Genomic DNA, 27,465 nt, shown 5'->3' on the forward strand with positions numbered 1-27,465 from the left:
ATTAAATGAAAATGAGGTCATTAGGGTTGGCCCAAATCCAATAAGACTGGTGTCCTTATAAGAAGGGAGAGAGGCACCTGGGGCACATGTTCACAGAGGAAGGACCACGTGTGGACGGACACAGGGCGAATGTGGCCGTCTGCAAGCCAAAGCGAGAAACCTCCGAAGAAACAACCTGCCCACACATTGACCTTGGACTTCCAGCCTCCAGAACTGTAAGAAAATACATTTCTATTGTTTGAGCCACACCATCTGTGGTACTTTGTTATGGCAGCTTCAGCAAATTAATACACCCACCAACAGAAGTTTCGCAGCCTTGAGGTTGGGACCTCAGCCCAGAAATTCTGAAGGTAATAATCAAAAACTCAAAAGGCAAGAAAGCCTTATAATTCAGTTCCTCTTTCTGCATCTTTCACAAGCGGCCTGCTGGCAGGTTTGGAAGGTGGCGCTGGAGACAGCCTGGAATGAGCAAGCCCAGTGGGGTTGGAGGCTCCTGGCTCAGAAGAGGAGGGACTGAGATTCAGAAGGTCTGGCAAGTATGGGGAGACTTCGCAGGCGTGTTTGGGGCATGGTCTCAGAGGCTCATCTTGATGGACAATTCACTAACTCCTTCCCTCTTCTCCCTTATTATCAGCAAAGTAAGAAGGATTACATCATGCAAATCCTGATACTGTTTTGGTTTTTCTTTTGTGGGAAGGGTGATACAGGATAGGAGGGACACCTGCTGTTCAGACAGGTGGAGGGGAGGGTGGGGCAGGAGACGGGATAATGGTCTCTAAATTCTGAATCTCTGAGATCTGTGACTATGCTACCTTACACAGCAGTGGGGACTTTGCAGATGTGATTACGTTAAGGATCTTAAAATGGCAAGATTATCCTGGATTATCTAGGTGGCCCCAATGTAATCACAAGGGCCCTTATAAGAGGGAGGCAGAAAGGTCAGAGCCAGAGAAGGAGATGGTGGTGGAAACAGAGGGCAGGGGGAGAGGGGAAGGGGAGGTGAAGGGAGAGAGAGGGGTGGGCTGGGGGTGAAGGTTTCAAGATGCTATATCCCGCTGATTTTGAAGATGCTGCGGCCACAAGGCCAGGAATAAAAGCAGCCAAGCAGCCTGGAGAAGGCAAGGGAGTGGATTCTCCCCTAGACCCTCCATAATGGAGTGCAGCCCTGTTCATCTATTAAAAATTTTTTTCTTTAAAAAAAAATTTTTTTTTAATGTTTATGTATTTTTGAGACAGAGAGAGACAGAGCATGAATGGGGGAGGGTCACAGAGAGGGAGACACAGAATCAGAAGCAGGCTCCAGGCCGTCAGCACAGAGCCCGATGTGGGGCTTGAACTCACGGACCGTGAGATCATGACCTGAGCCGAAGTCAGATGCCCAACCGACTGAGCCACCCAGGCGCCCCCCAAATTTTTTTCTTAATGTTTATTTTTGAGAGAGAGAGAGAGAGAGAGAAGCAGAGTGTGGGTGGGGGAGGGGGAGAGATCGAGGGAGACAAAGGATCTGAATCAGACTCCAGGCTCTCAGCACAGAGCCCTATGTGGGGCTCAAACTCATGAACCTTGAGATCATGATCCGAGTTGACGTTGGACGCTTAACCAACTGGGCCACCCAGGCACCCCCTGCCTGCCCGTTTCAGACCTCTGACCTCAAAGCTATCAGATGAGTGGTGTTGTTTTAAGCCACGAAGTTTGTGGCAACCTGTTACAGCAGCAACAGGAAACCGGTACAGGTGGTACGGATGAAAGTCCTGGAGAACAGCTGCTGTCATATTTAAATAGGCAGCGGTAAGTGCCCAGAAGTGAAATGACAGAAAAAGGTAAAGCCTGCATCCCTTAAATAGTGGTTCTCAAAGGTGGCCTCCCAACCCACAGCATCAGTGGCACCCTGAATTGTGGGTCAAACTCTCTGGCCGCAGCCCAGACCTACTGATGGACAAACTCCCTGGGGTGGACCCTCCAAGCAATGGTTACACAGAAGCTTCAGGTGACTCCAATGCCGGCCAAGGTTCACCTTAAAAATAAGTGACCTGGGCTGGTTGTTCATGAGTGAAGAGTACCCGGGGACCTTGACGGTGGGTGTGTTCCTATTGAATCTACACTTACCCTAGTTATTTCATGATTTATGCTTGGCTTGGGATCTAGGAATGATTGGTAAACATTCCCCCCGGCAAGATGGTTCTGCAGCCTGAACGCAGGAGGAGGGGGGAGCCCAGAGTTCAGTCTCCGTGTCCCTACAAGTCCCCACCCCCTTCACACAGCCCTGTGCCTGTGGGACAGACCGAGCGTAAGGCTAGATCCTGGTGACAAAGCCATGAACTGCCACATACACTGTCCCAGCCTGGAGCAGTGGAAGGGGTGGTTAGTTCCTACCAACTCCTCACTGAGGCCATCCTAAACTGGCTAATTGGAAAAGTACTCGATTCTGAAAGCCTGAGTGAGGTCACCCCTTCCAGCCACAGCGTAAAGTTTTGGAATCACACAGACACTGCAGATACCTAGATCTGCCTCCTACTAGCTGGGGGATCTTGGGTGCTTAATTTCTCTGAGACTTAGTCTTGCTTATTGTAAAAGTACTTCTCTTGCGAGCTGTTGAGAAGTTGAGTGAAATGATGTATGCAAAAGTCCTAGGGCAGGGCTTAGAACAAAGTAAACGCTCAGAACTACTGTTACTTATTGTCAATCATTGTAGTTAATGTTGTTAATTGCAAGCAGAGGTGTTGTTTACACCAGTCCTGATTTTAATCTTCTATTTCCAGGCTTCACCCGGATAAGGGATCCAGCTCACAAGTTCATCCTTACAAGGATTTTCAGTTCTGCTAACAACACTTCTCTCTGTGGTTCTTGAAGGCTCTGGTGTAGGAAGAGTCACCAAAAACAAGCGGACGTTTCTCAGTGCTTCTCAGCTGATGGAACTGTTCCCAGCAGCCTGGTGCTCAGCCGAGGAGGTGGCCGGCCCTCAGCTGGGTGATTCCATTCCCCAGTCACTGCTTGGTCCAGGCGGCTCTGGTATTTTTCCTCCCTTCTCCCGGGGCGGCTCCCGGGGCGGCCTCCAGAGCACCCAGACAGCCGCCGCCACATCCCGCTGCTTCAGAAGCGGAAGTAAGGCGCATTTAGGACCTTCCTGGGTGAGTGACAGCATTTGAGATGAGATTAACAAAATGCCAGCGCTTCGGGGAAACCAGACTTTCCCTGTCACCTCTTCTCCACCTTTCCCACGACACAGAAGATGGGCCAGGCTGATGTCGGTCTGTGCAAGCGGGTCGTGTCAGCCTCGAATGTGAGACAGTGGGCGCTGGTGAGCTGGGTGTGAAAGGGCCCTTTGTGAGTGGGGGTCTCAGAGTGCTGGCACGGGGTGAACCTGTATGCGACTGGCCACTCTGTGCTTGACTGCGCCACCGGGCGTGTGTGCGTGGCTCTGAATGCATCGCCCTGGGTGTGGGTCCCCTGATGGCAGATGCTCAGGGAGCCTCTGGAATCTCAGAGGAAACAGTCTGGCTGGGCTGCTGGCTCGTCTTCTCTCAGCCAGTCAGCGCTTGGAGCGTGATCACTTACCACCTGAATCCCATCAAGTTTAAGGTTTACCTTTCTTAGAAGGGAAACGCCTGTTTATTTTACCTCCACAGAAACAGTTTAATTTTTAAAGATTCAAGATGTCCCCAAATGTCATGATCAAGGCTAATTTTACAAGAACAGGGGAAACTAATGGAGGAAGAATATCCTGCTGCTTTTTAACCCAAGGGAGGAATTGGTCATAATATTACACCTGATTTAGGCCATGTGCACCTGAGGGCGTCTGTTATGGTCTGAATGTTGGTGTCCTCCCTAAATTGGTATGTTGAAACTCTAAGCCCCTAAAATGATGATGTTTAGAGGTCGGGCCTTTGGGAGGTGACTGGGTTTTCGTGAGGTCATGATAGGGGTCCTCATAATGGAATTAGTGCCCTTATAAGAAGAGATGCCAGTATCTCTTTCTTTCTGTCTTACCACATATAATGATCATGTGAGGACACAGCCAGAAGGCCACTATCTGCCACCCATGAAGTGAGCCCTCACTAGACACTGACCCTTCTGGCACTTTGATCTTGGACTTCCCAGACTCCAGAACTGTGAGAAACAAATGTCTGTTGTAAGCCACCCAGACTATGGTATTTGTTACAGCAGCACCCAAAGACGAAGACAGAAGCTCAGGAACAAAATAATCTCCGGGGCACCTAGGTGGCTCAGGTGCTTAAGCATCCGACTCTGGCTCCAGTCATGATCTCACGGTTTGTGAGTTTGAGCCCCATGTTGGGCTCTCTGCTGTCAGCACAGAGCCTTCTTCAGATCCTCTATCCCCTTCTCTCTCTGCCCCTCCCCCGCTCATGTTTCCTTTCTGTCTCTCAAAAAAAAAAAAAAAAAAAAAAAAAGGCAAAATAATCAAAACTCCAAGAAATAGACCGCAAGGACCCAGGCAGCTTTCACTGAATGTTCCTCCCCATTCCAAAAGGCAAAATAATCGTCTTTCACAGATGCTCACAGAAGCAAAGTCTAGCCACCACACGCACAGAATGTACAAAAGGGAACAACCAAAGGAAGGTGCCCTTGAATCTGCCCGGTGCCCACCTCACAGAACCTCTCCCTCCACCCAGCTGGGGTTCTTGGTAGTGGTTATTACTGACCTGCTTCCCGAAGGAGACGGTTCTTCGTTCATCTCTCCCAAGCAGGCTTCACTTCCGCCTTCATGGAAATCTAGCTCTCATCATTATATGCCTGATTGTATGCCTTCTAAATTCTACAACTATTCAGGAGTTATCTAGGCATGCAAGTATTAGCTTTGGTGGCCAAGACCTATAAGCTGTTGTGTTGGCATTTTCTGCCATCACACCCTGTTAGAGGCCACGTGTGTGTTTGGGCCTGAGGGGGTGGTGGGGAGAGACCACCCCCAGGTCAAACATTTTGCCATGGAGCTGCTGGGCACGTGTAATGTTTCTCAAGGTGAGCCACACAAATGCCCCAAACAAAACAATCGGAGGCGGACTTAGCAATTATTTTCAGGAGATTAGATTTGGAGCAGCTTCAAGGATTCCTAATACAAAATAGTGTGCTTTAAGGCAGTCAAACCAAAAGCATAAATTTTCATTCTGAGGGACAGAAAGTAGATTCATAGTTGCCTAGGTTTGGGGTAGGGGTGGAGACTAATTGGGGTGTTAAAAATGTTCCAAAGTTAAATTGTGGGTGATGGTTGCACAACTCTGTGAATGTACTAAAAAAAACAAAACATCTAATTACATACTTTAAATGGGTGAATTTTATGGTATGAGTTCTATCTCAAGCTGTTAAACATTTAATTCTGAGAGAATTACATGGTCTATAAAAATAGCCCTAATATTTTATTAGCATTAGTAACTTTTTTTTTTTTTTTTTTTTTTTTACCAATTATTTCTGGTGTGTGTGATGACTAATGCTTTAGGTTATATATGCTTTTGGGAAGGGCAGACTGGAGAAGGTAATCTGGCTTCAGACAAGGACCAGGTCCCAGGTATAAAAATGCAGGGAGTAGATTTGCTCAGTGGGAATGTTCTTCAGTCTTCCACTGTGTTTCCCCTGCCCCTTACAGACCCGTGGGGTAGAAGGGGCTGTTTGAGCATGTGTGGTTCCTTCTACCCTATCTCTAGAGTCATTCCTCTGTGCTCTGGAGCCTTAAAGAACATCCAGCTGATTCTGCAGCAGGAGGGCATAACAGAATCTTCAGGAGGAAAAAGGAGACAGGAGGTAGTTTTTGTAATTTGAAAAAGCACAGTTTACCTTGTAATGTATTTATTTCATTATGATTTTATTGAGGAGCTCCTTTCTCTCTGTGTAATATTCTTAAAGAATATCCAGGGGTGCCTGGATGGCTCAGTTGTTGAGCGTACTACTTTTGATTTTGGCTTGGGTCACGATCTCATGGGATCGAACCCTGCATTGGGCTCCGCGCTGAGAATGGAGCCTGCTTAAGGTTCTCTCTCCCAGGGTGCTTGGGTGGCTCAGTTGGTTAAGTGTCCGAGTCTTGATTTCAGCTCAGGTCATGATCTCACAGTTTGTGAGATCGAGCCCCCCATTGGACTCTGCGCTGACAGCACAGAGCCTGCTTGGGATTCTCTCTCTCCATCCCTCTCTGTCCCTCCTCCACATGTGTTCTCTCTCTCTCTCTCTTCCTCTCAAAATAAATAAACAAAAAATTTTTAAAAAGATTCTCTCTCTTTCTCCCTCTGCCTCTCTCTCCTGCTCATGTGTGCTCTCTCTAAAGAAAATACATATATATACAAAAAAGAATAATTACAAACCACGATCCAGGTTCATGATATGGAATGCTATCAGCACCCTAAAAGTGCCCAACTCACAGCCCCCTCTACATCTTTTCCCCACTATAACCCTCTCCTTTCCCCAGAAGTAACTACTTTTTCAAATCTCCTAATCATTTTTAGTTTCTTGTTCCCTGTAGATCTTTGAAAGCTCATCTTTTATTTATTTCTACATAGCCTCCATATGTATAATTATATTTATATGATAAAACCCGAATCCCACAAACTTTAAGATTGACCTCTCTTAAAAAGGAAAAGCCTATTTATTTTAATTCTTATAATTTAACATCTTCATTTTTGATGTGACTGTTCTCTTCTCCCTGATGGTGCCTTGCTTCCTTGTGTGCTTAGTTATTTTTGACAGTGGGGAGATCACTTTCTTTGGAAAATTATTTTGTAAAGTTATTTGTGGCCTAGAAAAGTATTCCTTTTCTGTAAAGGGTTATCACTGAAATATTCAGAGCTTGAGGTCCTTTGAACCAATCACTCAGTTGATGCAACTTTGAGCCTGGATGTGAAAGAAGTCCATGTATGGTTACAAATTCTCATGAATGGCTGACCTTCCTCTACTTTAGTACTGAAACAGGAGGTTTTTTGGGTGTATATATGTTTTGTTTTGTTTAGAGTGGGGGGATGGGACGTGGATCATGGGGATAGACTTACCTTCTGGTTCATGCTTACCTATAGAGTGTAAATTTTGGGGATGCCAGTTTTACGGGATAGTTTTCTTACTAGATCTCTCTAGATCTTACTAGATCTTCCCAGTCTGGGAAGACTGGGGCTTTAATATCTGACCATTTGTTCCTACTCTAGGATATTATCAAAATCTAAACTTGTAGGGCACCTGCGTGGCTCAGTTGGTTTTAAGCATCTGACTTCGGCTCAGGTCACAACCTCACGGTTCGTGAGTTCGAGCCCCGCGTCAGGCTCTGTGCTGACAGTTTAGAGCCTGGAGCCTGCTTCACATTCTGTGTCTCCCTCTCTCTGCCCCTCCTCCTCCTCTCTCTCTCTCAAAAATAAGTAAACATTAAAAAAAAAATCTTAAAAAAAAAAAAAGAAAACCTCTAACTTCCTGCTTTCTAGTAACTCCTTATTAACTCATTAGATCTTTGATGTTTTGAAGGATATATATGTATACTTATATATGTATGTATCCTGCCATATTAGAGGATGTGAAGCCCTACAAGAATATAATTTTAAATTTGTAAAATGAAATCTCTATTGGTTTTTATATTACAGTGATTGAAAGTAAAGCCTGACCAAATCTTTTTAGCTGGGAGTGCTATATGAATGACTCTTCCTATGACTGGGGGTGAGGGAGAGAGGGGAGTGGGAAAGGGGGATGTTTTGCATATGTCCCTTAGAGGAGTATATCAGAATTTCTGAATGGAAGGAGGTGATTTATGCCAAGGGGTGATTAGATATATGTATGTATGTAAAGTATATCAAAAGATGGTTTGGATTTTTAAAAAGTTTAGAAACCTGATTCTATAACTGTATTTAGTCCTGTTTTCTGAAACTTCATTGAAGTTGCAATTCTACAAATTCTACAATGGAAAGGCTCTTTTACATTTTGGGTCTTTGACTTTTTAGATAATCTGTTGAAAGCTCTAGATGCTTTTCTCCGGAAATAATTCACACATGTACACATATGCAAATTTTGATTATAATTTCAGAGGGTCAAAGGGACCCTCTAAAGAACTTCAGCTCTAAAATTACTAAATACTACTTGACTTTACATAATGGGATACGTTAAATAACTTCTGGCCATCCATAAAAGTAGAATCTTATGCAGACATTAAAAAGAAAATAACTTGGGGCACCTGGCTGGTGATGCTTGAGCTCAGGATTGTGAGTTGAAGCCCCAGGTTGAGGGTAGAACTTACTTTAAAAAAAGAAAAAAAAAAAAAAAGGAAATAACTATCTATACTAATGTAGACAGATACTAAAGATACAATGTCAAGTGAAAAAATAAGTTGTAGAACAGATTAGAATGATTTTGTTTGTGTATATATTATGTAATTATGATTCCATTGGTGGACACACATGGAAAAAATCTGCAGGGATACACAAACACTTGGATATTATAACTGGATGAGTATTGTGGAGACTTTTCCCCTTAAACTAAGTAATATTTGGAACTTCTTTCTACCATAAACTTGTATTTCTTGTATACATTAAGAAGAAAATTTAAGTTAAAAAAATGAATCATTCTTCTAAAATATAATGTTTTGGGGCACCTGGGTGGCTCAGCTGGTTGAATGTCTGACTCTTGATTTTGTCTCCAGTCATGATCCCAGAGTTGTGGGATCGAGCCCCTCATTGGGCTCTGCACTGAGCATTGAGCTTGCTTGAAATTCTCTCTCTCTGCCCTTCTCCCCTGCTCTCTCTCTTCCTTGCTCTCTCCCATAAAAAAAAAAAATTAAATAAAAAATACAATATAATGTTTTATAGTCTTTATAATCTTCTCTACAGAAAAAAAAAGGATATTATGTATCTATTGCTATCCAAATGTGATCCTTTCCTCTAATTTAAAACTTTGATCTCCTTTTCAACTTTGTTTTCCAAAAGGTTAAAAGACATTTTAACTTCTTAACTTGACTCATCATTGTCCAGTGCCCTTGGGTTTGCTTCTCTTCACATTTTCAATTTCTTGTTTATGTGTAATGCCCTAGCATTATGTGAATAAAATTCAGACATACGGAAATTATATTGAGAATATTGCTTGTATTTCTATATGAATTCTCTTATTTCATGACCTACTAAGTCATACATAATGGTTTTTATACAAAATGTTTCATGGATTGTTAACTCAAATTATGCTGTTAGAGCCAACTACATGAAATGAGGTAATTAGAAAGCTACTATGTTCTTACACAATGATCTTTGTCTCAAAGAACTAAGGGACTCTATCTGTCCTATATTTGCACAGATGGATTTTATCAGCAGTGAATAAAATAATTCTAATATTTACCAGATATTAAATTTCTCACCTGCTATTTCAGCTTAATTATATCCTTTTTTTTTTTTTTTTTTTTTTTAAGCAGAGCAGATTTTCTAATTTTATTTCTGATATGAGACATTCTGGGTAACATTAGAAAAGAGACCTCTTCCTAGCTTCTGTTAGAGTGGGGTTTGGAATGAAGCAGAGAAATGGGTATAATAATCACAGAAATGACTATAATAGGAAGCCAACCATTCTAGCCTGTTGATCAGAAAAAGTTTCATAGACAAACTAGTCAAGAGTCTGGTTACCTATCCCTTTTTTTTTTTTAATTAAAAAAAATTTTTTTATTAAGTAATCTGTATGCCCAGTGTGGGGCTTGAACTCATGAGCCTGAGATTAAAAGTTGTATACTTTACTGACTGAATCAGCCAGGCACCCCGTTGTCTCACTTTTGTCAGTGAAAGGGACTCCAGTTTCTTGGAAGTTTTCCGACTTCTGTCACTGATGCAGCCAATTCATTCGTTCACACAAGAGCAGCGAGTGTGGCCTCTCCTGTGCAGAGGGTAGATGATTGGCCGAGGATAACCTCCTGGGGATGCCAGAACCTTCCTGGGATGTACCTTAATGGGGATTCCCTCCAACAGGCCACCATCTCCATTTTGCAATTGGTTATTTGCTGACAACTTTCTTATGTTCGACTTAACTCTTGTTGAATCAAACCACCTTACATTTAGTTCTAACCTTCAAAAATAAAGAAATTGGTAATATCCAATTTGTAACCCCACATTCCCCTCCCTCATATCTATGTTTAAACCGTTGTCAGTTTCATGAATCCAATCTCCTTCATGGAACAGATTGCCTTGGTCTTGACAGGGTCTGCCATAATAATCACGGGAGTCTCTGCTTCTGTCTTTTGAATTATCTCTTTCTTTTTTTAATGTTTTATTTATTTGTTGAGGGAGAGACGGAGACAGCATGAGAGGGGGAGGGGCGGAGAGCAAGAGGGGGACAGAGAATCCAAAGCGGGTTTTGCGCTGACAGCAGCGAGCCCGATGCGGGGTCAAAGTTGGTCACTCAATCAACTGAGCCACCCAGGTGCCCCTGATTTATTATTTATTTATTAATTTTTTTTTTCAATGTTTATTTATTTCTGAGAGAGATACAGGGAGACAGAGGATCCAAAGCAGGCTCCACGCTGTCAGCGCAAAGCTTGACCTAGGGCTAGAACTCATGAACCATGAACACAGAGCCTGACATGGGGCTTGAACTCATGAACCGTGAGATCAAGACCTGAGCTGAAGCTGACTGAACCGTCCAGGCGCCAGCCTGATGTTGTCTTTTAAAGAGACAAACTTGATCATTGGGTTCACTAGCTTAAAGATCTTTAATGGCTCCTCACTTCCTAAGGATGACGTCCAGACTCTGTGTTGGGATTTTTATAACTTAATCCATTCTCTTTTGCTTCTTCCTGTTCTCTCCCTTTACAACTTTTGCTCCTTTCTCTTATTTATTTTCCTGCTTGCAGCTTGACACATACTGTTCCCTGTGCCTGTAAGTTTTGCCCTTTCTTTATCTGGCAAACTCATACTCATCTTTTAAATTTCATATCTGTTATCATCCCTCCTATAAAGCCTTCCTGAATTAATCTACTCTGTCCCTGTCCTCTCTTAACCTTTAGAAGGTGCTTCTCGTATCTTTCATCACTACACTGTAATTATAGATTCCTGTCTCCCCAGGAGCGCAGACTTCATATCTTGACCATCTCTGAATCTTGAACCTCCATAGTGCCTGGCTCAATACAGTTGTTTTTTTTTTTTCACTTACATGTTGCATATCCGAATCCAGTTCATATGTCTTTCTTAAAATTTTTTTTAATGTTTATTCATTTTTCAGAGAGAGAGAGAGAGAGAGAGAGAGAGACAGAGTGTAAGTGCGGTAGGGACAGAGAGAGAGGGAGACACAGAATCGGAAGCAGGCTCCAGGCTCTGAGCGGTCAGCACAGAGCCTGACACAGGCTCAAACCCATGAACGATGAGATCATGACCTGAGTTGAAGTTGGATGCTTATCCTACTGAGCTACCCAGGTGCCCCAAGTTCATACGTCTTTCTAAAGTGAGTAATCTTCCCCTAAGAACAAAACAGGACTACCACAAAATGGACCCCAGATGAGCCTGATTACCTAATGGGCAACTGGGATACCCTGTCTTTATTATTATTGTTTTATAATTTTGTATGTGTATGTTTATGGATATTTATAGGGGTAGTCATAAAGCAAGAAAGAGGCAAAGGCTAATTAAGGAATTTTACTTCTTCCTAATTCTAAGCCCCCTACTCCAGTAATAGAAAATAGACAAGCTGCAGATTCTAGACAATTCTCCATCCAGAGTCTTTCTTCTTGTCTGCCTTATAGAAGGCAGTGTGTTGGGTCGCTTATTGGGTAGAGGTAGCCACACTTCTTCTGGAACCACTTTCTCATATCTATGATTTTGATTACTCTTTTAAAAATGTTTTTCTAGTACTTTAAAAAATATATTAATATAGGAGAATTGTGGTAAAGATCAACCGCAATTGTTAAAAAGACGGACCCACGCGACCCTTCTGTTGTGCTGGCACTTGAGATATTTTCAATTCACAAACCAACTGGTGTCTCACTATCCATTTTGTTTGTTTTTCTTCTAGCCTGCTTTTGTTTTTTTCTTCCGCTTTCTTCTCTCAGTCACGTTGATGTGCATTTCACTGCTCTGCATATCATCTTGCTAATGAACTAATTTTGTACTTTATAAAGATCATAGTGGCTCTTCTATTAATGTCACATGGTTAGGAGTGGGAGAACTGAAAGAATCATATCCAGCCCTTCAGGCATTGTGTATTTGCTGTTTTTAACATCAGGAAGACATTCTATTCCATCAGTACTTGATTCTGTCATTGTTTGATTCCTGTATGATCAAGAGAACAGTTCTAAATGAGTCTCCTTGGAGCATAAAGTTTGCCAAGATGCTGAAATTGCCACATCAGCGTAGGGTATCAAAGTGGTTATTAGCTAGGCAGCAGTGGTTGTATAATGTGTCATTCATTTGATCTATTTTGTCTCCAGATTCAGTAATAACCCCACAGGAACTTAAACACTGATGCTGCACTGAATTTTGGTTCCCTAGTATAGCTTTCTACTGCTATTGGTTTCAAATAGAGAAGTTTCCAAAGCTGTGGCCCATGGCCTGGGTGCTCTGTGTGCAGAGGGGCCCCTACAAAAAAGCACGAATGTGCTTGAATGTGTTCGATGAATGTGATGATGAAGCATCAGTTTGATGAAGATAAGAAATATATCATTTGACATAATTGCACTGGCACTATACGTAGAATTGCCTTTTATTTTATGTATTTTATTTTTTAAGTAGGCTTCCTACTCAGCGTGGAGCCTAATGCGGGGCTTGAGCACCCGACCCTGAGATCAAGACCTGAGCTGAGATCAAGAGCTAGATGCTTAACTGACTGAGCCACCCAGGCACCCTAAGAGTTGCCTTTTATTTTATTATTTTTATTTTTTATTTTTTTTATTTTTTTTATTTTTAAAAAAAATTTTTTTTTTTCAACGTTTTTAATTTATTTTTTTTTGGGACAGAGAGAGACAGAGCATGAACGGGGGAGGGGCAGAGAGAGAGGGAGACACAGAATCGGAAACAGGCTCCAGGCTCCGAGCCATCAGCCCAGAGCCTGACGCGGGGCTCGAACTCACGGACTGCGAGATCGTGACCTGGCTGAAGTCGGACGCTTAACCGACTGCGCCACCCAGGCGCCCCTATTTTATTATTTTTAAAGTTTATTTATTCACTTTGAGGAAGAGAGAGAGCATAAGAAGGGGAGGGACAGAGAGGGAGAGAGAGAATCCAAGCAAGTTCCACACTGTCAGCACAGAGACTTACACGGGGCTCAACCCCATGAACTGTGAGATCATGATCTGAGCTGAAACAAGAATTAGATGTTTAACCAACTGAACCACCCTGGTGCCCCAAGAGTTGCCTTTTAAATGCATTAGCCTAATGAGATAGAATATATGATGGTTCTTCTTTTTTTGTATCCCTTATAGCTCTTAGGATACTAGTGTCGTGTGTACAATAGATGCTTAATAAATATTTGTTGACAAAAATAGGCACAGAGAAAGAAATGGACTAACTTGTCATAAAAGTCCCGTGTAAGGCCTGCTCTGGGCTGAGAGCCATGCTGCCCTGTTCTTAAAGCCAAGGGGTTCTTCCTCCAAGCCTCCCGCCCAAATCCTTGATTTCTGGGCCAACCAGTGCAAAATGGCCCACTCCCGTGATCAAAACCAGATTTCTTTCTAATGTGCAATACTAGGATACGATCTTCAAAAGCCCTTCAAAGTAACCAGAAAAGTTAGAACCTGCCATGGCAAGAAACAGCAGCGCCCCTTAGCTGGGGTCTGAAATGAACCCTTGGCTGAACAAGTAGTGGAAATTGACAAAGCTCCCAAACTGAGGAGAACCTCGCACGTGGGGAGGCTGGGTAGTCAGACCCAGTCATGTTCCCCACCCGACGAAGCTGAGCGGTGCCCATGCCTGCGTCCTTCCAACACTGATGTGCACATAAAAAGACCTTTCCCAGCTGAGAGCCAAGTCATGACCACCCCTGGAAGCGGAACACCCTCACAGCTTCCTTTGCTTTGCAGTAAACCCTTATGTCCGGAATCACCCTCAGCCTCCTTTTTCCTAGTAGGTCTACTGTTACTGTTACTAGTATGATCATCATTTATTGAGTGCATGCAATGTGCCATACATTAACTATTGTCATTTCAACTGTGAGGAAAGAGAAGCCCAGAGAACTTAGTTAACTTGCCCACAGTCACACAGCTAGTAAATAGGAGAGCCAGAGTTGAAACCCCGGCAGTCAGACTGCAGAACTGAACTCTCAACAACTACCCTACACTAAAAACATACCCTTCATGAAGCACAGCCAACACAATTACACAGGTGTTCTATAAAAGTACGACAACGCATTTCTATATAATACTACCCCATGCAGGGGTGTCTGGGTGGCTCAGTCGGTTAAGTGTCTGACTTCAGCTCAGGTCATGATCTCACGGTTCATGGGTTCCAGCCCCGCACCTGGCTCTGCACTGATGCACGAGCTCTTTCTGTCTCGCTCTCAAACAACTTAAAAAAAATGCTACTCTGTGCACATATAGAGAGATAGATAGATAGATAGATAGATATTATTATACATAGATATCAATTATAAATGAGATATATCATATATTAGTAATTAATGTATATTACTAAAGATTCTAAGGGCAGTTGTTTTACAAAAATAAGATAATGTACAGTATATATATATATATGTGATATACATATATATTATATATATTATATATATATATCATATATATATATATATATACACACATACACATGTACATACACACACCGGTATATTGTATGTATGTATATACACACATATATACATACACACACACCGGTATACTCTCTCTGTCTATATATATGTATATGTATGTATGTATGTGTGTGTGCGTGTATATACAAATATATATACACACACACATACATGTACATGTACAAACACACACACCGGGATACACACACACACACACACACACACACACACACACACCGGTATATTATATACAGGTGACCCTTGAACGACAAGGGCCTGTGTGCAGGCCCACATACATGTGGATTTATTTTGGATAAATACAGTGCGGTACTGGAAATGTATTTTCTCTTCTTTATGGTTTTTTAAATAACATTTTCTCTTCTCTCGCTTACTTTATTGTAAGAATATAGTATATAATATATATAACATACAAAATTTGTGTTAATTATCTGCTTATGTTATTGGTAACACTTTCAGGCAACAGGAGCTATGAGTAGTTAGGTTTGGGGGGAGTCAAAAGTTATATGCAGCTTTTTGACTATGTGGGAGGTTGGTGCCCCCAAACCCCACATTGTTCAAGGGTATACTTTATATACTGGTCCTCTACAATATCAATAGTAAGTTGTTTTTTCTACACATAGCAACAAATTCATGATAGCAAATATTTACACTTCACTCTAGAGATGAGAAGTGCTTTCAGCCCCTTATAGCACTTAACCCCATAGCAATCCCATAAGGACATAGAATAGGTATTATTATTGTGTGCTATGCACCACGGGTGCCAGGCCTTGGTTTACGAGACTTTCATCAAGAGGATAGAAAATATTTGAGTCTTGGAAAAAGAGTTACTGGCACCAAACCATGAATAAAAACTGCAAAATCAAAATTAACAAAAAATTAATGAAACGCCGTTCTAAACTACCATTATGTTAACATCACTAATTGTTCAACATACTGTTAACAAAATTCCATTACATTTGAAAACACTTTGTAGATTGGGTATTTTTCATTTTGTGAGGAATTCCAAAGTATGTATGATTACCAAGGAATGATAGCTAATCATAAATGAAATGAGTTTTACATATGTAATTTTATTTTATTTTATTTTATTTTATTTTATTTTATTTATCTAAAAAATTTCTTTAATGTTTATTTTTGAGAGAGAGAGCACAAGAAGGTGAGTGGCAGAGAGAGAGGGAGACAGAAGCCAAAGCAGGCTCCATGCTGTCAACGCAGAGCCCGACATGGGGCTTGAACTCACGAACCGTGAGATCATGACCTGAAATCAAGAGTCTGATGCTTAACCAACTGAGCCACTCAGGGGCCCTGTAATTTTAATTACAGATAAAAATTCTTTCAAAATGTTTACAGCAAACTCATTAATGGGAATGAGGATCATTGTAAAATGTTTGAAATATACAAGGTGGCTGAATCCTGGGCCTGTGAAATTTCTCAATTGCCTGATTATGGGTGCAGGATGAGGACATCTGAGCACAAAGGAAGTGATTTACCTCCTAAGGCAAGAGGGTAAGTACCGAGATGAAACTCAAAACCTCGCCTTCAGGGCATGGTGCTCCTTCTGTTCAGTGTCTTCAGGGGACAGTCTCCATGAACATCTAGATCCCCTTCTTAAATAGGACCAGCCAAACCAGTGCCTGTCACTGGTAGACACACACTCCGGATTATGTTCACTTAGTTGTGCTCCACTGTAATTCTTTACAAAAAGTCACCGGCTCCTCCCTCATCGAATCTGGTGAGATTGTGCCTGGAAGCAGGAGATTTCACTGTGTGCCATATCCCTTGCACAGTTTATAACAAACTGAAATAAAACCACTGTTAGCCTATCTGGAGATGCAGACATACAGAAAAGGAGGGTGATGTGGCAGACGACTTCAAGGGTTTGATTATTTCTCAGTCCTGGGTTTGAAATTCTATGACTTTGAGTTAGTAATTTCTCCATGCCTCGGTTTCTTCCTTTATAAAACCAGATGAGAGGTGCCTGGGCGGCTCAGTTGGTTAAGCGTCCGATTTCATTCAGGTCATGATCTCGCTGTTCATGGGTTCAAGCCTGGCACTGGGTTCTGTGCTGACAGCTCAGAGCCTGGAGTCTGCTCCTGATTCTGGGTCTCCCTTTCTTTCCGCCCCTCCCCTGCTTGCACTCTGTCTCTCTCTCTCTCTCAAAAATAAAAAAAACATTAAAAAATTTTTTTGGAAAAAAAACGCAGATGATCATAAAAGGAGCTACCGAGTTACTGTGAAGTTTTAATGAGGTCATGTATGTGTTCTCTTTGCTTGCTAGGATTATGAACAGATTATAAAGTGCTCAACAAATGTTAGCTCTTTGTATTATGACTTGCCTTCCTGTCTTATCAATAGTCAAGTTATTTGTCCAGGATGTAAAAAGCACACCCAGGAGATAGGCATTTTATATATTTTTATATATTGCTGGTCAAGTGGAGAAGGCACTGTCCCCGTGGAGGGGCCTATGGCAATATCTAGCACAGATATATATGCATTTTGCTCTTTGACCTGGCAATTCAGCTTCTAGAAGTTAGTTTATTTTCTTAATTTTAAAGATTTTTTTCCTTTTCTTTTGTAAGTTTATTTAGAGAGAGTGAGAGTGTGAGCGGTGGAGGGGCAGAGAGAGAGAGAGGGAGAGAGGGGGAGGGAGAGAACCCCAAGCAGGCTCTGTGTTGTCGGTACAGAGCCTGACGTGGGGCTCAGTCCCACGAACCACAAGATCATGACCTGAGCTGAAGTCAAGAGACCGATGCCTGATGGATTGAGCCACTCGGGCGCCCTGAAAGATTTTTTTATTTTCAAGTTATCTTTATACCCAACTCACAGCCCGGAGATGGAGACTTGCATGGTGCTCCACGGACGCACCCAGCCAGGGGCCCCTCAGCTTCTAGGAGCTTTGAGCCAATGTAATAAAAGTAAGAACAACAAAACATCATAAATAAACACCTAAAATATATTGAGTGCCTATAGGCCAAACACTCACCATTATCTCATTTTATTTAAGCCTCTAATCATCTGGAGCGCCAAGGAGCTTTCACCCCATTTTACAGATGAGGCCAAGTGTGGTTCAGAGACAGTGACCTGCTTCTGATTACAACACAGCCAAGAAGTCACAGCTGCCGAGTTTGCAACTAGGAATGTCTTTGTTACTATTCTGTACTTTCTTCCAACAGAGCATGTTCCAAACTCATTGTTAGGAGTTTATATTTGAGGAGGCGATCTATAAAATCAACAATGGGATACAGAGGCTTGAAAGGAAATTAAAACTATTTCCTGACAGGCATATATTCATCAAACACTATGCTCCACCGAGCTGTATCCAGTAGCTTTCTGTTTTCATCTATGCATACATGTTCCTTAAAACTAGGAAATACCTGGGGTCCCTGGGCGGCTCAGGCAGTTAAGCATCTGACTCTGGATTTCGGCTCAGGTCATGATCTCATGGTTCCTGAGATCAAGCCCTGAGTCAAGCCCTGCATCACGCCCCACGTCGGGCTCTGTGCTGACAGCATGGAGACTGCTTGGCTCTCTCTCTCCCTCCCTCCCTCCCTCCCTCTGTCTCTCTCTCTTCTCTCTCTACCCCTTCCCTGCTCATGCTTTCTGTATCTCTCAAAATTAATAAATAAACTCGAAAATAATTTGAATCTTTTTTTTTTAATGTTTATTTTTGAGAGAGAGAGAGAACACAAGTGAGGGAGGGACAGAGAGAGAGGGAGACACAGAATCCGAAGCAGGCTCCAGGCTCTGAGATGCCAGCACAGAGCCCAGGGCAGGGCTCAAACTCATGAACTGTGAGATCATGACCTGAGCGGAAGGCAGAAGCTTAACCAACAGAGCCACTCATGTGCCCCAAGAATTTGAATTTCTAAAAACAAAACAAAACTGGGAAATACCTGAATATCCGTACATCTCTCCAGAACATTTCAGATCCCTAAAGTGTTGGGACTGGCACTTGCTTTTGCATTTCGTTGACATATTATTGTAAAAAGGCTTTGGCTTTTTTTGTCAGTGAAACCAAACAAAAGTCATATGTATGTTCTTTCAACTTAAAGCCTTTGTGACTTCAACGGAACTGTTGTATATGCAGCTGTGGCTGCGTTTAAGATATGTAAACATCTTAGATAAATACCAAATGTACATGGGATCAACGTCAAGTTGAGTTTACAGTTAATTTTAATGGGTGTGGTGGATAAATCAAGAGGGTGTGATTTCTGAGGTCAAGCTCTAATCCAAAGCATCAACTGATTTTAGCAGTTGTCTAAATTATGGTATGTTCCCAAATTAACAGTAAGTTCATACTGCAATTTCAGGTTTCAAATGTAAAAGCTGTTTTCTAAATTTGGGATTGAACTAGTAGACTTGGCTCTGAGGTCACTACTGAATAGGCTTTAAAGACTGCTAATTAGACCACCATCCCTAAAAGCTGCCTTCTTACAAAGCTTAATAGGGTTAGTTATTCTTTTAAAGGAGGCGCTTTGTTTACACTGAAAACTTTCAGTAGATTGCTAAAAAGAATAAAAACAAACACATAGACCTTGAAACTTACACTCTTCAAAAACAAAAAGAAGAGAAAGAGAGGAAATTGGTGTCTAAAATCGGTAGATTTTCCTTTACAGCTTGTCTTTGATTGGATAAATTTCTGTTTCCTACCCTGGGGAGGGTGGTGAAGGGTAGGGCATGGTGCTTTGGATGCAAGCCGTCTTCTGGGTGATGTTAATTTGTTGTGGGTTTTCAAGGCTGCTTGTTCAGCAGAGACTTTATTAGTTTTTGGCTACAGAAAGTCAAAGATTTATAGAAGGTTGCTCTCTGGATAGCTGTGGCTGTAATCCCTTTAGGTCTCCTTATTTGAAAACTATGTTCTTGATCAGTGTTGACGAACAGCACACTCGGGAACACTGTGAATTTATAAACTACTTCGTAAGAAAATATTATTAATATTGACGAACTCAGTCTTTAACACTTTGTCGAACCAGCCTGAAAACCTTCCCTGTCTTCCCAGCCCCCAAGACTAGAAGAACTGGTAAGGGGATAGTTCCACCTGACCCGAACATCCCCAATTGGGATTGGCTCCTGGCACTGTTCACTCAGGCATCTGTTCCCGCCTCCACAGAGATGTCACAGCTGCTGGTGAGCTCATCCGGGAACACTACTCCTATGTGAGGAGCTTCTCTCTGAGTTCTTTCAGGGAAAGCACTCACTTTCTTTCAGGGAAAGACATTAAGCTGCAGGTTTATGCTGATTGTCTGTCTATGGCTTTGCCCCAAATCAAACTTTCAACAGCGTGTTACAGTATAATCCTAGTGGAAGTAATTACTTGTTTGCTAGCAACACTGGGAAGAAGGGGAGGGGGTGGACGGGCACTGCAGGAAGCCTGAGGAAGGCTGTAGAGAAAGAGGAAGAGTAAGGAAGAGAACAAAAGCTTAGTGAGTACCTACTGTATTCCATACGTGGTGTTAAGTCCTTTACATATATCATATTGTTTAGTCTTTATCCTTGCCCTGAGAAATAGAGGTCTCCATTTTATGGGGCAACAAGGCAAACGTGTCCAGTGAGTGGTTAGCTTTCTATTGCCTGAAGGTTCTCCTGTCCCCCATTCACTTTCTATTACAGAGAAGAAATAGAAATGCAGCTGGAGTAGAGGAGGAAGGAGGGGGAAGGGAAGAAGAGGAAAAAGAAACACTTAAAAAAAGATAAATGTGAGAGAGCTCTGAAACTCTCCCAGTGGTTATTCGACGTTAACTCTACCTGAAGTAAGGGTAACTCCGAGAAGGACTGGAAATTAGGCACACCTTGACCCATCTTCCAGTTTCTGGGTCACACTGGGTCAGCTTTGCCATTTCAGGAGGAGCCTAGTTTTTGGAGGCTATTTGGTAAATTCTCAACTTAATGCTCATCCCGCCCGGAGACATTGCTACGGAATAGTAAAAATTTGCCCAAAGTTTGGTAAGTCTCTGCAGAATACATTTGAGAAGAGAACATTTATTTGCTCAGTAGGGTGATCCAGTTTCCAGGTTATCCTTGTAAGAGGGAGGACTGGGTTTCTTTGCAGAAATAACTCTCTCTCTTTTTTTCTTTAATTTTTAAAAAATTTACTTTGAGAGGGAGGTGCAGAGAGAGAGGGGGACAGAGGGTGCTGGGCTCCAGCTCATGAAGAACTGTAAGATCATGACCTGAGCTGAAGTCAGACACTTAACCAACTGAGTCACTGCAATATTTCTTTAAGTGTTAAATTCACTTGGGGTTGCTATGGACTGAATATTTGTGTCTCCCCCTACCCCCATTCACATGCTGAAATCTTAACCCCCAAAGTAATGGTATTAGGAGGTGGGGCTTTTGGGGGGCACCTGGGTGGCTCAAGTAGGTTAAGTGTTCGACTTCGGCTCAGGTCATGATCTCGCCATCTGTGGGTTTGGGCCCTGCGTTGGGCTCTGTGCTGGCAGCTCGGAGCCTGTTTCGATTTTCTATGTCTCCCCCTCTCTCTGTCCACCCCCACCCCCCGCCCGGCTCATGCACTGGCTTGCTCTCTCTTGCAAAACATTAAAAAAAATTTTTTAAAGGAAAAAAAAAGGAGGTGGGGCTTTGGGGAAGTGAATGAGACATGAAGGCAGAAGCTTCATGAGTGGGGTAGAGCTCCCTTGCACCCTCTACCTTGTGAGGACACAGTGAGAAGCCAGCAGTCCGCAATCCAGAAGAGGGGCCGCGCCCGACACTGAAACTGCCGGTGACTTGATCTTGGACTTGCAGCCTCCTCGATGGTAAGGAACAGATCTCTGTTGTGTAAGCCGCCCAATCTACCATAATTGGTTGCAGCAGCCCAACAGACTACGACAGACACACTGCATGTCATATTATGGAAAATAGTCTTTCTTAAGCACAGTAATCGAGTATTTCAGGACTTTATGTAAGTAAAGTCGGATCATAGCTTCGTATCAGAAGAACAACTCTTGTTTTTATAGATTTATGATATAGACATTAAGCTGCAGGTATTATGAATGTGAAAACTGGGAACAAAGATTGAATAAAGCTTTTGCTTATTTTTTCCCTATGCCTGAGGAGTCATTCCATTTTCTGGGTCAGAGGCTACGAGGCCGTCGAGAGCACCACCTTGAACATGACAAAAGTCCTAAGCCCCTGCTCTGAAGGGGATTGTGGCTCATGGGCCATTACCATGGAGAAGTAAGAGCCTTAAAACATATCTAAATAAAATGAAGTGACAAGAGGAAAAAAGGAAAACAAAAGCTCCGCATGCCCGGGGGGACTTTTGTTTATGAAATGGAAGCTGTTCATGGAGACTGTGAGGTTTTACTGTGAACACAAGTTTCACCTCTAAAGCTAACTGAGGCCCCACAGCATGCCCACACAGGACGCGACTGCAGGCGAGGGCCTCGATAATCATCTCGTCTGGTAGATTTTTGCACAGAGGCTCATCTGGTCCCATTTTTAAAGACATGGGAATTTTCCAAAAAAGCCAAACTTCATTCCCTCGTATGTGCTTTCAAAAGCAGTTGATGGCGTTTTGGTATTTTGGATTGTCACCTACCCATATGGTATAAACAAATCGCTTTTGAGGCAAGTTCTCATCACAGAACACAGCCTGGTTATCAGTCACAAAGGCCTGTCATCAGCCTCTGCAGTCTCATCCAGTCCCTCCAGGCTGGATGCCTCCCGCCTGAATGCTCCCCGCGTGTCTGAACACACCGCCCCTGTTGGATGAGGAGCTTCAGGCTGGGGCTGGACCCCTCCTCCCTGCAAGAAATTGCTGCTTGTAGAAGTCAGGGCAGGTCTAACTCAGGCATGACTCAGCTCTTTGTGACCCGCGTTCTCCCTTCTCCTTGATGAGACTGGTGTGCTGGCCCCACTTATGGAAACATGTGCCCTGCTCCCTCCCTTCGCCCTGCCTCAATTTGCAGAGGGAGCATCCCTTTTAAGAGGAATATTTAGAAGATTCTATCATGGAATTCTTGGTAAGAACGGTTTTGCTCCCATGGGACAAAAGAGTTTTTCCCCCTTTGCCAGGCACCCAACCACCGCCCATCTCCCCTTTCTCCCACTTTGCTTCTGGATGTTTCTCTCTTACCCGGATTTTCTCCCAGTTTGGGATTATCAGTCTAAAATGAGAGTCTGGAGTTCATCAGTGTTATCGATAAAACTTTGCAACTATTTCAAAGTTTTTTCCTGTTCAAATAGGTGAGGCTGCAAAATGCTGAAGGGGGCACCTCTGTTCCAGAGAAAGGGAAAGAAGAAAACTGCGTGACAAAAATACGTGGTGGGAAGTAGCACGGGGAATCTTTGTCGATTTTCTCTGACCACTTTGAGAATTGTTTTTCCTTGAAAAGAAGAGAAAAGAAAAGACAACCTACCCAAAATATTAATGCTATTGTTAGAGTTCTACGATAATCCAAAACAGAGTCATTTTGAAAGAAAAGGTAGGTTTCATTTCTGGCAGCGGATCCCCTCCGCTGATTTACATATTCCTTGACATGATTCACTACATGAAGCGACCTTGAGTTCATACCACAGATGGAAAAGAGCGAGTACAGTAATCAGCTAAGCATTCGTAAGGACTACCATCTGAGGTTTGATTTCGAATCCGGAGAGAGTGTCTCACACACATTCCACTGAGCATGCTGGTCAAAAACCTCACATTCCAGATGCAGCAAGAATGCATGCATTGAGTGCGCGCACACGCACACACACGCACACACACACACACACACACACACACACACACTGGCCTCCAGACAGCCCCCTGTGCACACATGTTCTAACACGGTTACAACAGAGCATGCTCCCAAGCCTTCAAGCTTCCACAGCCCTCAGCCAAGAAGCTGCCCCAGAGATAGTTGCTCAAGCAGCGGGTCACGGTGGGCTTGACCTCTGATACCCACAGCTGCCCCAGCGTACTTCCCGGGAGCCCCAGGGGCTCAGAGGAGGCTGAGTGGTAAGGATGCCGAAAAAGTCCCAAGCAGTCATGCTGCTTCTCGCCCCTAGTTTTCCTCTCTCTCGTCATGCCCTGGAGACCGTGAACCTGTTTGGGGCGTTCAGAGAGGCCATGCTACCCAGTAGTGACAATAGTTACTAACAAAATGATGAACACAACAACAGTTCCGGCAGAACAAGAGGTTTTAAGTTATCTCACGTTCTTGTCATTTCCTCGCTTCTTAAAACATTTATTTTGTTTTTCCATCCTTTTGTTGCAGGTGGCCCACTGTGCTGAAGTCAAGCAGGCCGCGCAAAGCTCTGACTTCAAAGCCATTCCTTGATAAAACATCAAAACGGCCCAGGGTGGGCCAGCTGTTATCTGGAATTCTACAGATAATTCACTGAAACTCGGTGCTCACTAGCCGCAGAGAGTTTCCACAGCAAGGCCGTTCCCAGGGTCCTGCTTGATTTTGTTGCCAGTCTCCTGTGTTTTGTTAGGCAGGGAGAGGTTTGGACCGCCTCTCAATAAAACTCCGTGTTAGCGCACCGGAGAAACTTGACTCCTGCTTGGCCTCATAGAGGCCGGAAATGTGAACTGTGCCCTCCCTGGCCCTGAAGGTGACATCGTCTTGCTCCTCCTTCTCCACCTGGAAGCACCAGTGACTGCTTTCCCCTGGGCCTTGGTTCGCTTTGGAAGAGCGGTGGCCTGCTTTCCACCATGAATATCAGAAATATTGCCTTTTCAACTCTGTGCTGTAAAATGTGATGGTACTGCATCTTCATGAGGCACAGAGTTCCCCACTTTGGGTTTGCCAGTCCTGTGGGTTCATTCTGGAGCCCCTCCCTCATCTCCCAGTCTTCAAACGCCAGCCCATCTAATCCCTTTGCTGGAATCACGCCGATGGTCTCACCGATCCTTCCCCCTTGCATTCTTCCACTTCCCACCTCCATGCATTGCCCGATCAGCAAGCCACATTTCCCTTTAAATGTGAAGACTCACCTGAAAGCCCACCACCTCTTCCGAGAAGCCTCCCCTGATTAAGTGGGGATGAAGGAGCTTTCGAAGCATGGCTGACAGACTCCCGATAAATGAGAACACACACACACACACACACACACACACACACACAGAAACTCACAAGAAGAGCAAATTACACATTCGCCACTTTCGGACAGCACGCTTCTATGAGGGTAAGGAGATCAATTTTATAGAAATAACTAATCATTTCAGCAGATGGGGTATTTTTAGCATTCTTGGAGGTTAGCAAAACACTGCTGTCCTCTCCCACAGCAATCCGTGTCTTTCCTCAAATCCCTTCTCCTTTTCTTCTTAGCTTCCTAGATGCACGTGTGAAGGGGACTGCCACTTGCCGGATATGGATGGCACGAATGACAGTGAAGGAAGTGGGTCCTGGCAGTGCTTCCGGGCTGGTGGATCACACTGCCCAGGAGGAACCTGCGTCTGAGACCAGTAAATGCCTTAACCACGTAGTGTTCTCGTCAGGGAGCTTTCACAACTCCATGCCCCCATCCTTCTTGGGCAAACATGCTGGCTACCTGGGACCAAGGTAGACGTAAATAAAGGACCAAAACCCTCTAGACAAGGCCCTGCGGAGAGAATGGTAGGCAAGCTTCCTGGCAAGTCTCCACGTTCAGCCTCAACTAAGGCTGCTGGAGGGCAAGGGGATCTGTAGGGAGCCCTGGATCGGAGGCAATCACATCAGAAGTAGAAGCAGACATGTTCGATCTCCAGAAGACCGCCCTCCGGGGCCAGAGTTAATGCCCCTTGTGGAGGCCTGAGAGACTCATAGCATCAAATGACCAGAACGAGGAGAACACAGACGGAATGGTGATAGCTGGCAATTAGAACATGGCACCAAACACCACTGCCACAGACGCTTTCTAGCTACAAAGCCACGCTAGGCAACCTTGAAGCAAAACAGTATCGATTTTGTGGTTGTAAAAAACGTACCTTCAACTGCAGAACTCAGTTTTATGACACCTTGAATAAAAACAAAAAGTGGCAGTTATATAATGGACCCAAATCTCCTAGTCTTCTCAACACACACACATGCTTCAGACCTAGAGTTTTTGCCGGCATGTTGAGAGTTTAACTGAACAAGTAACAACTTTGAAAACAAGGTCGTTTTCAGTCCTCGATTAGACCTGATGGTGTCTTCACTTCCTCCGCTGAAACCGTTTGGGGGAGTTTTTCACTAAAGAAGGGATCTGACGTGTTTTTGGCCAAAACAAAGGCCAAGTCTGTGTGAATGACTATTTCTGTATGTTAGTCACGCTGGATAATGAATCGATAAAACTTCATCCAGCAGGACACCGGTGTGTAGTACTTTCTATTTAATGCTATGTATAGAGATCATTTGATACATGTTGGGACAGGGTATCTGTTGAGATACACAGAAGGTGATTAAAAGCCATGGTGTGATCTGGCAACTTCCTTCTCTGAGGTGGTTGGGCCAAAGGCCATTTACTGTTCAGATGTGGTCAGTGTTCCAGCTCCCTGCAGGTCAGTGAACTGGCCCTCTGAGTGTGTCAGATTGCTCATGAACCAAGGAGACCTTACTCCTGACTGGACACTCATGTGCCTTTTCGATGCATTTAAGGATGAAAATACTCAACTGAGATCAACTAGACTGGGTGCAATGATTTGATCAAACGATCGTTGTTTTTTGGTGGGTTATAGTTATAAATAAATAATATTCCCCAAACCCTATGGGATGGCCATGATACTTGAGGCTGAGCAAAAATGTCTATTTACAGTTTCATGTGGTTGGCATTCTGGTTCTCTTTCCAACCAGAGGAGTTTCAAATTAAAAATGGAAACAAAACCCTTTCAAAGTCGGTAAGCCAAATCGGGATGAGTGTGAACACGCACTGATTTTAACAGATTAGGTTAACAAAGAGACAAACTTGCTCTCCATTACAACTTTCTGAAAAAGCTGCTTTTAAGTTACCTATCCAATTTCATCCTTCCCGCAGAACCAGGAGCGTCTGGTCAATGTTTAACGAGGGACTCTCCAGGGCGAAAAGTATGCATATAAATGTATGTATGTTTATTACGGTTTTTACTGATAGACATGATGTGTGATACACAACCTACAAATAATAATAAAATCCACGGTGCTCTTTACTGCACATTCCTTACAGCCACTTGATTTTCACGGAATGCTTTTGTTGATTTTGGTCAAACTCTTGTATTCATAGCCAGCAAGTCAACTGTGATTTGCACAGTTGCAAATCATTGCAATTGCAATCATGCATTGAATGTCATCCCAACCCCCTCTTTCCCTAATAAATGTATTATCATTACACCTCCTGTGTGGTCTACTCTTCGACTATTTTTCACACCTCCATAGACGTTATTTTCATTAAAACTCTTTCAACTTCAACACCACGTAATTACTTCCACCCTGGCCTATTTCAAGCTACAAGCCTGATGTCAGCAAATGTGGAGGTGAAAAGGGGTGGGCAAGCAGCAATACCATTATGTAGTATTTTTACCATGCGAGCACTGTAGTTGTAGAGTGTGCATAGTAGACCGTAGTCAAATGATGAGGAAGGTAAGAGTTTTAAGTATTTATTACCTTTGTTTTTAATATAATTTATTTAATTATAAGCTTATATCACTTAATTTATAATAATGGCCGTGCTTAATCATGGGCTCACATCATGTCCCAAATTATAATAATTTGCTCCTGCAAGCTGGTATGAATCAGGTCTAGCATAACGTTGTCATGACTGATGTTTCTTTCCACTCAGGCCTGGAGAAGAAAAATCCTGATCTTCAGAATGCTTTCCGAGCTATTCACAAAAGGGGTTATAATTTAA

At 43.2% G+C, this 27,465-nt stretch overlaps 1 protein-coding gene and 1 long non-coding RNA gene across 6 annotated transcripts in view; one reads left to right on the top strand and one right to left on the bottom strand.

The window, feature by feature from the left end:
* The window catches only part of DLGAP1 (DLG associated protein 1), a 933,957-nt gene that overhangs the window by 94,130 nt on the left and 812,362 nt on the right, over positions 1 to 27,465 (bottom strand). The window lies entirely within an intron of this gene.
* Positions 19,831 to 26,978, top strand: LOC125914435 (uncharacterized). Its single transcript, XR_007455305.1, has 5 exons — positions 19,831 to 21,873; positions 22,885 to 23,123; positions 23,898 to 24,810; positions 24,954 to 25,956; positions 26,617 to 26,978. It is a non-coding gene; the product is annotated as an uncharacterized LOC125914435 (long non-coding RNA).

Source organism: Panthera uncia (assembly GCF_023721935.1).
Source record: "Panthera uncia isolate 11264 chromosome D3 unlocalized genomic scaffold, Puncia_PCG_1.0 HiC_scaffold_8, whole genome shotgun sequence".
Classification (NCBI taxonomy): Eukaryota; Metazoa; Chordata; class Mammalia; order Carnivora; family Felidae; genus Panthera; species Panthera uncia.